The following is a 10,160-nucleotide window of genomic DNA, read 5'->3' as shown; positions in this document are numbered from 1 at the left end:
ATCCAGATCTAAAGAGGTCTGTGCCTCATCAGCCCTGGACTTTGAACTGGATGCAGTAACTTGATGGGCCTTTGGTTTTTCTTCCTTTGGGAGATGACAGCATGTTCAGTGTGGGAAGGAGAGTGTGCCCAATATCTGGTAGCCAAAGGGGTGGACTGCTGTAGAGATGGCCACCTCCCATTGAAAACTGTGCTCTATCTCCATAGTGTAGAGATATTGCTGGAAAGACATAAAATCAGTTCTTCTGCCAGGGATGAGTTTTACTGGGGTTATGCTTTCCTGGCTCTGGCTTTATAATGGAAGCCCAGGGCAGCCTCTCACTGCCAAGGAAATCTAACTTCAAATCCAACTCTGCTGTGGGCGTCCTCTTTATTTATGGCACTCCTCTTGCTTTATACCTCAGCTATATATTAAAATATTTCAAATATTATATATAGCATTTTTATGTGTTTGGAGGAAGTAGGGTTGCTTTCCACATTAGCTTTGTCTGCCTTCCTGAAGTTCTCCCAAACAACAGCAAACATCCAAAAAATAAATTCCAAAATTCCAAAAATGTTGAATTAAATCATTGAGGAAGCAGAAGCATTAATTTTATTTATTTTCCTTTGAAATATATTTATTTCATCTTATCCTATGCATCTCTTTACATTGTTGTAATTACCATATAAATCATGATTTTAATGTTTGCATAACATTCATTAGGTTCCATACAATATTTTTGTAGTGAATTTCTTAGTGGCCTCTGCTTGCTATTCATCAAGTAGAACATAAATATAATACACTAATTTACCGTCAGATACATCTGATGGTAAGATCTTAAAAAAATTTTTTTTAATTCTTAACTATGACTTTTCTTCTAAATACAGTTTTCTTAATAGACTTTCCGTTTGGGAAGATATAATATTTGTTCTTTTAGTTTCAGAAAGAGGTTCTGGTATATATTGAAGATGAATTGCTTAAATTGGGTCCATTTTGGTTTGTCTTGAAGGAGTATATCAATATCTTTTCTCTATCCAAAAGAGTATTTCACGCAAATGTATGACCTAGAATCTCAGAAGCATAATGGATATGTGAAAAACTGGTCAGCAGTGGCATTTTAGGGTATAAATCACTGGCTACTTGTTTCAAATAATGGTGAACTAAATCTGCTCTTGGTGTAAATATTTGCCTATATTTAAGATTCTGAATAGCCTCAAGAGAAGTAACACACAGGGACTGGGATTTGATCATGGTGTTTTAAAAAGCAGGTTGTTATGAGAAAAACTGGCAATGAGCTACTCCAAAAAATTCAGTGCAATTTTAGTAAAATTATTTGTTTTTATGTAATATTTTATTTTACATTATGAAACATTTATAGAAAATCAGACAAGAGAAGTGAAATTGCTGAGCAGTAGGATGTCAGCTTTATAAAGTGTTATCAAATTGCTCTCCAAAGTCATGGTACCAATTATGCTTCCACCAGCAATGTGTGGGGGTTCCAGTGTTCTCACATGCTCCCTCAATACTTGGTCACATCTGATTTATTTTTCCAATCTGATGAGAAATTTTTATATCATTGTTTTCATTTACATTTCCCTGGTTATTATTGGGTTGAATCTTTTAAAACATACTGTATTTGTTTGCTGTTTGGATTTCCTTTTGTCTTTTTTTGTCCTTGTCTACTTTTTGTTGTAACATTTGTTTTTTCCTATTAATTTATAGTTTATAGAAGTTATTTAAAGAGGATTTTACACATTTTTTTTAGTAGTTGCCCTAGGATTTACAACATTTGTCTTTACGTAATCACACTGTATCTTTAAACAGTATCATCCTACTTCATATACAGTATAAGAACCTTACAACATATTATTTCAATTTCTCCTTCCATCTTTTGTGCTGTTGCAGTCATATATATTATTTTTGCATATGCTATAAACCTACAGTACATTGCTATTATTTTTGCTTTAGACAGTCAATGATCTTTTAGAGTGATTAGACATAAGAAAAAATGTCTTTTATATTTACCTTCATTTTAACCATTTCTGGAAAACTTTGTTTCTTTTTGTCAATACAAGTTTCTGTCTGTCATCGTATTTCTTCTTCTGGAAGGACTTCCTTTGACATTTCTTGCAGTGCAATTCTGAAGTTAATAAATTCTCTCAGTACTTGCTTGTCTAAAAAAGCCTTTATGTTTCCTCCAACTTTGAAAAATATTTTCGTTGAATATAGAAATCTAGATTCATCAGTTTTCTCTGAAGCAGGTTAAGGAGACACTAAGGAGGCTTGCTTAGTTGTGGACAAGAAGTCTGCTGTGATTCTTATCATTTTCCTCTGTATGAAGTTTTTCAATTGAATTTGTTTGCTTGTTTTTTGCTGTTGAATTGCACGAGTTCTTTATATAGTTTGAATATTAATCTCCTATCAGATATATGATTTGCAAATATCTTCTCCCACTTGGTATGTTGCCTTTTCATTTTGTTGTGCAGAACCTTTGTAGTTTGATGTAGTCTCACTTGTTTATTTTTGCTTTTGTTGCCTTTACTTTTGGTATCAAATTCAAAAAATTGTTGGCAAGACCAATTTCAAGGAGTTTACCACCTATGTTTTCTTCTAGGAGTTTTATGGTTTCAGGTCTTATGTTCAAGTCTTTAATCCATTTTGAGTTAATTTTTGTGTATGGTATAAGATGGTGGTCCAGTTTCATTCTTTCGCCTGTGGCTATCTAGTTTTCCAACGCTGTTTATTGAAGAGACTATCCTTTCTCCATTATATGTTCTTTTTTAAAAAAATTTTTATTGGCATATGGTTGATTTACAATGTTGTGTTAGTTTCAGGTGTACAGTAAAGTGAATCAGTTATACACATGCATGTATCTGTTCTTTTTTAGATTCTTTTCCCATATAGGTTATTACAGAATATTGAGTAGAGTTCCCTGTGCTATACAGTAGGTCCTTATCTATTTTATTTACAGTTAATCCCAATCTCCTAATTTATCCCTCCCCCCTCCCTTCCCCTTTGGTAATCATAAGTTTGTTTTCTACATCTGTGACTCTATTTTTGTTTTGTAAATAAGTTCATTTGTACCATTATTTTAGATTCCACATGTAAGTGATACCATATAATATTTGTCTTTGTCTGACTTAGTATGATAATCTCTAGGTCCATCCATGTTGTTGCAATTGGCATTATTTCATTCTTTTTATGGCTAAGTAAGTTCCATTGTATATATGTACCACATTTTCTTTATCTACTCCTCTGTTGATGGACATTTAGGTTGCTTCCATGCCCTCTCTTTTGTAAACAGTGCTGCAATGAACATAGGGGTGCATGTATCTTTTCGAATTATGGCTTTCTCTGGATATATGCCCAGGAGTGGGATTGCTGGATCATATGGTAGCTCTATTTTTAGTTTTTTTAAGGACCCTCCATACTGTTCTCCATAGTGGCTGTACCAATTTACATTCCCACCAACAGTGTAGGAGGTTTCCCTTTTCTCCACACTCTCTCCAGCATTTATTGTCTATAGATTTTTTGATGATGGCCATTCTGACCAGTGTGAGGAGATACCTCACTGTAGTTTTTTTTTTTTTAATTTTATTGGAGTATAATTCATTTACAATGTTGTGTTAGTTTCAAGTGTACAGCAAAGTGAATCTGTTATAGAAATACATATATCCACTCTTTTTTAGACTCTTTTCCCATATAGGCCATTACAGAGTATTGAGTAAAGTTCCCTGTGCTATACAGTAGGTCCTTATTAGTTATCTATTTTATATATAGTAGTGTGTGTCAATCCCAATCTTCCAATTTATCCCTCCCCACTTTACTCCCTGGTAACCATAAGTTTATTTTCTACATCTGTAACTGTATTTCGTGTAGATAAGTTCATTTGTAGGCTTTTTTTTTAGATTCCACATATAAGTGATGTATGGTATTTGTCTTTCTCTGTCTGACTTACTTCACTCAGTATGAGAATCTCTGGGTCCATCCATGTTGCTGCAAATGCATTATTTTGTTCTTTTTTATGGCTGGGTAATACTCCATTGTATATATGTACCACATCTTCTTTATCCATTCCTTTGTTGATGGACATTTAGGCTGCTTCCATGTTCTGGCTATTGTGAATAGTGCTTCAATGAACATTGGGGTGCACGTATTTTTTCAGATTATGTTCTTTTTCTGAATATATGCCCAGGAGTGGGATTGCTGGATCATATGGTAGCTCTATTTTCAGTTTTTTAAGGAACCTCCATACTGTTCTCCATACTGGCTGTACCAGTTTGCATTCCCACCAACAGTGTAGGAGGGTTCTCATTTCTCCACACCCTCTTCAGCATTTACTGTTTGTAGATTTTTTGATGATGCCCATTCTGACCGGTGTGAGGTGATAACTCATTCTAGTCTTGATTTGCATTTCTCTAATAATTAGTCATGTTGAGCATCTTTTCATGTGCTTTTTAACCATCTGTATGTCTTCTTTGGAAAAATGTCTGTTTAGATCTTCCGCCCATTTTTAGATTGGGTTGTTTATTTTTTTGGTATTAAGCTGCATGAGCTGTTTGTATATTTTGGAGATTAATCCCTTGTCAGTTGCTTCGTTTGCAAATTTTTCTCCCATTCTGAGGGTTGTCTTTTCATTTTGTTTATGGTTTCCTTTGCTGTGCGAGAGCTTTTAAGTTTAATTAGGTCCCATTTGTTTATTTTTGTTTCTTTTTTCATTACTCTAGGGGGTGGATTGAAAAAGATCTTGCTGCGATTTATGTCAAAGAACGTTCTGCCTATGTTTTCCTCTAAGAGTTTTATAGTATCCAGCCTTACATTTAGGTCTTTAATCCATTTTGAGGGTTTTTTTTTGTGTGTATAGTGTTAGGGAGTGTTCTAATTTCATTTGTTCACATGTAGCTGTCCAGTTTTCCCAGCACCACTTATTGAAGAGACTGTCTTTTCTCCATCATATATTTTTGCCTCCTTTGTCATAGATTAGGTGACCATAGGTGTGTGGGTTTATCTCTGGACTTTCTATCTTGTTCCATTGAGCTATATTTCTGTTTTTGTGCCAGTGCCAGTACCATACTGCTTGGGTTTTTAAAAAAATAAATTTATTTATTTGTTTTATTTTTGGATGTGTTGAGTCTTTGTTGCTGCATGTGGGGTTTCTCTAGTTGCAGTGAGCGGGGGCTACTCTTCATTGCAGTGCGCGGGCTTCTCATTGCGGTGTCTTCTCTTGTTGCGGAGCATGGGCTGTACGTGCACGGGCTTCAGTAGTTGCAGCACGTGGGCTCAGTAGTTGTGGCTCGTGGGCTCCAGAGCGCAGGATCAGTAGTTATGGTGCACGGGCTTAGTTGCTCTGCAGCATGTGGGATCTTCCCGGACCAGGGCTTGAATCCGTGTCCCCTGCATTGGCAGGCGGACTCTTAACCACTGTGCCACCAGGGAAGTCCCTGCATCTATTGAGATGATCATGTGGTTTTTACTCTTCAGTTTGTTAATGTAGTGTATCACATTGATTGATTTGCAGATATTGAAGAATCCTTGCATCCCTGGCATAAATCCCACTGGATCATAGTGGATGATCCTTTTAATGTGCTGTTGGATTTGGTTTGCTAGCATTTTGTTGAGGATTTTTGCATCTATGTTCATCAGTGATATTGACCTGTAATTTTCTTTTTTTTTGTGGTATCTTTGTCTGGTTTTGGTATCAGGGTGATGGTGGCCTTGTAGGATAAGCTTGGGAGTGTTCGTTCCTATGTAATTTTTTGGAATAGTTTCAGAGGATAGGTTTGATATAATTCAAAATGTTTGATATAATTCGCCTGTGAAGCCATCTGGTCCTGAACTTTTGTTTGTTGGAAGTTTTAAAATCACAGTTTCAATTTCAATACTTGTGATTGGTCTGTTCATATTTTCTGTTTCTTCCTGGTTCAGTCATGGAAGGTTGTACCTTTCTAAGAATTTGTCCATTTCTTCTACATTGTGCAGTTTATTGGTGTATAGTTGCTTGTAGTCATCTCTTATGATCCTTTGTATTTCTGTGGTGTCACTTGTAACTTCTTTTTCGTTTCTGATTTTATTGATTTGAGCCCTTTCCCTTTTTTCTTGATGAGCCTGGCTAAAGGTATTTCAAATTTGCTTATCTTTTCAAAGAACCAACTTTTAGTTTCATTGGTCTTTTCTATTGTTTTCTTCATCTCTGTATCATTTATTTCTGCTCTGATCTTTATGATTCTTTTTTTTTTTTAAATAAATAAATTTATTTATTTATTTATTTATGGCTGTGTTGGGTCTTTGTTTCTGTGCGAGGGCTTTCTCCAGTTGTGGCGAGCAGGGGCCACTCTTCATCGTGGTGCGCGGGCCTCTCACTATCACGGCCTCTCCCGTTGTGGAGCACAGGCTCCAGACGCGCAGGCTCAGTAGTTGTGGCTCACGGGCTTAGTCGCTCCGCGGCATGTGGGATCCTCCCAGACCAGGGCTCGAACCCATGTCCCCTGCATTGGCAGGCAGATTCTTAACCACTGCGCCACCAGGGAAGCCTTTATGATTCTTTTTCCTTCTACTAACTTTGGGTTTTGTTTGTTCTTTCTCTAGCTGCTTTAGGTGTAAGGTTAGGTTGTTTGAGATTTTTCTTGTTTCCTGAGATAGGATTGTACTGCTATAACTTCCCTCTTAGAACTGCTTTTGCTGCATCTCATAGGTATTGGATCATCGTGTTTTCATTGTTATTTCTCTCTAGGTATTTTTTGATTTCCTCTTTGATTTCTTCAGTGATCCATTGGTTGTTTAGTAACATATTGTTTAGCCTCCATGTGCATGTGGGCCACCCACTGGCATCTGCTCCTGATGCTGTCCCAGAGCACATGAGCCTGCCCAAGCAGGAGGGGGCAGATGTGGTGGCCTACTAGGGCGTGTGAACCCTCTCTGGTGGGAGCCCCTCATAGGGCCCACAGAGGCAGGGGACAGTGCATGGGGAAAGAGGCTGCAATGGCAGCCCCACTTTTCACGTGTCACTCAACAATGGCGCTTCACTTCTATGGCGCCCCGTGCTTCTGCAACGAACATTTCTGGTTGCGGAGCTCCTCATTCCCGTCCCTTCAGGCTGTCTCCTCACAGCCAACAGCAGTGCTTTTCCCAGGTCTACTCTCCAAACCTCATGTTCCAGCACCCAGCCCTCATGCACACCAGTGGACACATGTCTCAGGCTGGGGCGTGCAGGGCTGTGGCATGGACTATCTGTGTAGGTGTCACTCTGTGCTGCCCGCCACAGACTTGTTGCTGAGCTCTCCTTTGAGCCCCCGAAGCTCCCCTTCTGTCCCAGCTGAGCTCCTGCTGGTGAGGGGGCTTCCCTGGATGCAGGAACCTCTCCTCTCCTTTACCTCCCCACCCCCAGGGGCACAGGTCCCATCCTGCTTCCTCCTTTCTTTTTTTTCCTTTCTTTCATCCTACCCAGTTACGTGGCGATCTTTCTTGTCCTTTTAGGTGTCTGAGGTCCTCTGCTATTGTTCAGCAGGTGCTCTGTGAGAATTGTTCCATTTATAGATGTATTCTTTTTAAAAAATTTTTATTTATTTATTTATTTGTGGCTGCATTGGATCTTCGTTGCTGCGCACAAGCTTTCTCTAGTTGCGGCGAGTGGGGACTACTCTTTGTTGCAATGCGTGGGCTTCTCATCGTGGTGGCTTCTCTTGTTGCGGAGCATGGGCTCTAGGCTTGCAGGCTTCATAGTTGTGGCAGACAGGCTCAGTAGTTGTGGCTCGTGGGCTCCAGACACGCAGGCTCAGTAGTTGTGGTGCACGGGCTTAGTTGCTCCACGGCATGTGGGATCTTCCTGGACCAGGGCTTGAACCCGTGTCCCCTGCATTTTCAGGCGGATTCTTAACCACTGAGCCACCAGGGAAATCCCTGTAGATGTATTCTTGATGTATTTGTGGGGAGAGGTGAACTCCACGTCCTCCTACTCTGCCATCTTGACTCCTCCCCCTCCATTATATGTTCTTGACTCCTTTGTTGTAAATTAGTTGATCACATATGCATGAGTCTATTTCTGGGTTCCTTATTCTGTTCCATTGATCTGTATGTCTATTTTTATGCCAATACCATACTCTTTTGATTACTTTAGCTTTGTAGTATATGGTTGACCCTTGATCAAACTGGGGTTAGGGGCAGTGACCCTCTGTGCAGTCGAAAATTCACATATAACTTACAGTCGGCCATATGTATCCAGGGTCCCTCATATCCACAGTTCTGCACCTGTGGATTCAACCAACTGCAGATCATTTTGTACCACAGTTTTTACTACTGAAAAAAATCCGTGTATAAGTGGACCCACGAAGTTCAAGTTCGTGTTGTTCAAGAGTCAACTGTAGTTTGAAATCAGGGATTGTGATGGCCTCCAGCTTTGTTCTTGTTTCTCAAGAGTGCCTTGGCTATCTGGTGCCTTTTGTGGTTCCATACAAATTTTAGGATTGTTTGTTCCATTTCTGTGAAAAATGCCATTGGAATTTTGATTGGAATTGCAATGACTGTAGATTTCTTTGGGTAGTATGTACATTTTAATTTTTCTAATTCATGAGCATGAAATTTCTTTCCATTTATTTGTATCTTCAATTTCTTTCATAAGTGTCTTATAGTTTCCAGTATACAAGTCTTTCACCTCCTTGGTTAAGTTTATTTCTAGGTATTTTATTCTTTTTGATGCAACTGTAAATGGAATTGTTTTCTTAAGTTCTCTTTCTGATAGTATATAATTAGTATATAGAAATGCAACAGATATTGGTTTTGTATCCTGCAACTTTACTGAGTTCATTTATTCTAACAGTTTTTTGGTGGAGTCTTCAGGGTTTTCTATATATAATATCATGCTATCTGCAAATAGTGACAGATTACTTTTTCCTTTCCAATTGGGAGGCCTTTTATTTCTTTTTCTGGCCTAATTGCTCTGGCTAGGACTTCCAATACTATATTGAATAAAAGTGGCAGGAGTGGGCATCACTGTTTTGTTCCTGATCTTAAAGGAAAAGCTTTCAGTTTTTCACCATTGAATATGATGTTAGCTGTGAGCTTATCATATATGGCCTTCATTATGTTGAGGTATGTTCCTTCTATACCCACCTTTTTTATTTTTTATTTTTATTAATTAATTAATTAATTAATTTAGTTTTGGCTGTGTTGGCTCTTCATTTCTGTGCGAGGGCTTTCTCTAGTTGCGGCAAGCGGGGGCCACTCTTCATCGCGGTGCGTGGGCCTCTCACTATCGTGGCCTCTCTTGTTGTGAAGCACAGGCTCCAGACACGCAGGCTCAGTAGTTGTGGCTCACGGGCCCAGTTGCTCCGCGGCACGTGGGATCTTCCCAGACCAGGGCTCGAACCTGTGTCCCCTGCATTGGCAGGCAGATTCTCAACCACTGCGCCACCAGGGGAGCCCTATACCCACCTTTGTTGACAGTTTTAATTATAAATGGATGTCGAATTTTGTTAAATATTTTTTCTGCAGCTATTGAGATAATCATATGATTTTTATCCATCATTTTGTTAATGTGGCATAATATATTTATTGATTTGCAGATGTTGAACCATCCATGCATCCCTGGAATAAGTCTCACTTGATCAAGATATAGGATCCTTTTAATGCAGTGTTGAATTCAGTTTGCTAGTATTTTGTTGCGGATTTTTGCAGCGGCACTCATCAGGGATATTAGACTGTAATTTTTTTTTTTCTTGTGGCGTCCTTGTCTGGTTTTGGTATCAGGGTAATGTTGGCCTTGTAAAATGAGTTTGGAAGTAGTCCCTCCTCCTCTATTTTTTGGAAGAGTTTGAGAAAGATTGGTATTAATTCTTCTTTAAATACTTGGTTGAATCTACCAGTGAAGCCATCTGGTCGTAAATTTTTGTTTGTTAGGAGGTTTTTGATTACTGATTCAATCTCCTTACTAGTAATCAGTCTCTTCAGATTTTATGGTTCTTCATGATTCAGTCTTGGTAGGTTGTATGTTTCTAGGAACGTATCCATTCCTTATAGATTGTGAAATTTGTTGGCATATAATTGTTCATATAGTCTCTTATGATCCTTTGTATTACTGTGGTATCAGTATTAACATATCCTCTTTCATTTCTGATTTTGGGTCCTTTTTCCTTGGTGAGTCTAGTTAAAGGTTTTTCAATTTTGTTTATCTTATCAGAGAGCCAGCT

This window comes from Eschrichtius robustus, chromosome 5 (assembly GCF_028021215.1).
Source record: "Eschrichtius robustus isolate mEscRob2 chromosome 5, mEscRob2.pri, whole genome shotgun sequence".
Lineage (NCBI taxonomy): Eukaryota > Metazoa > Chordata > Mammalia > Artiodactyla > Eschrichtiidae > Eschrichtius > Eschrichtius robustus.
The sequence above is the reverse complement of the archived record's forward strand: the minus strand, read 5'-3'. Positions refer to the sequence as shown.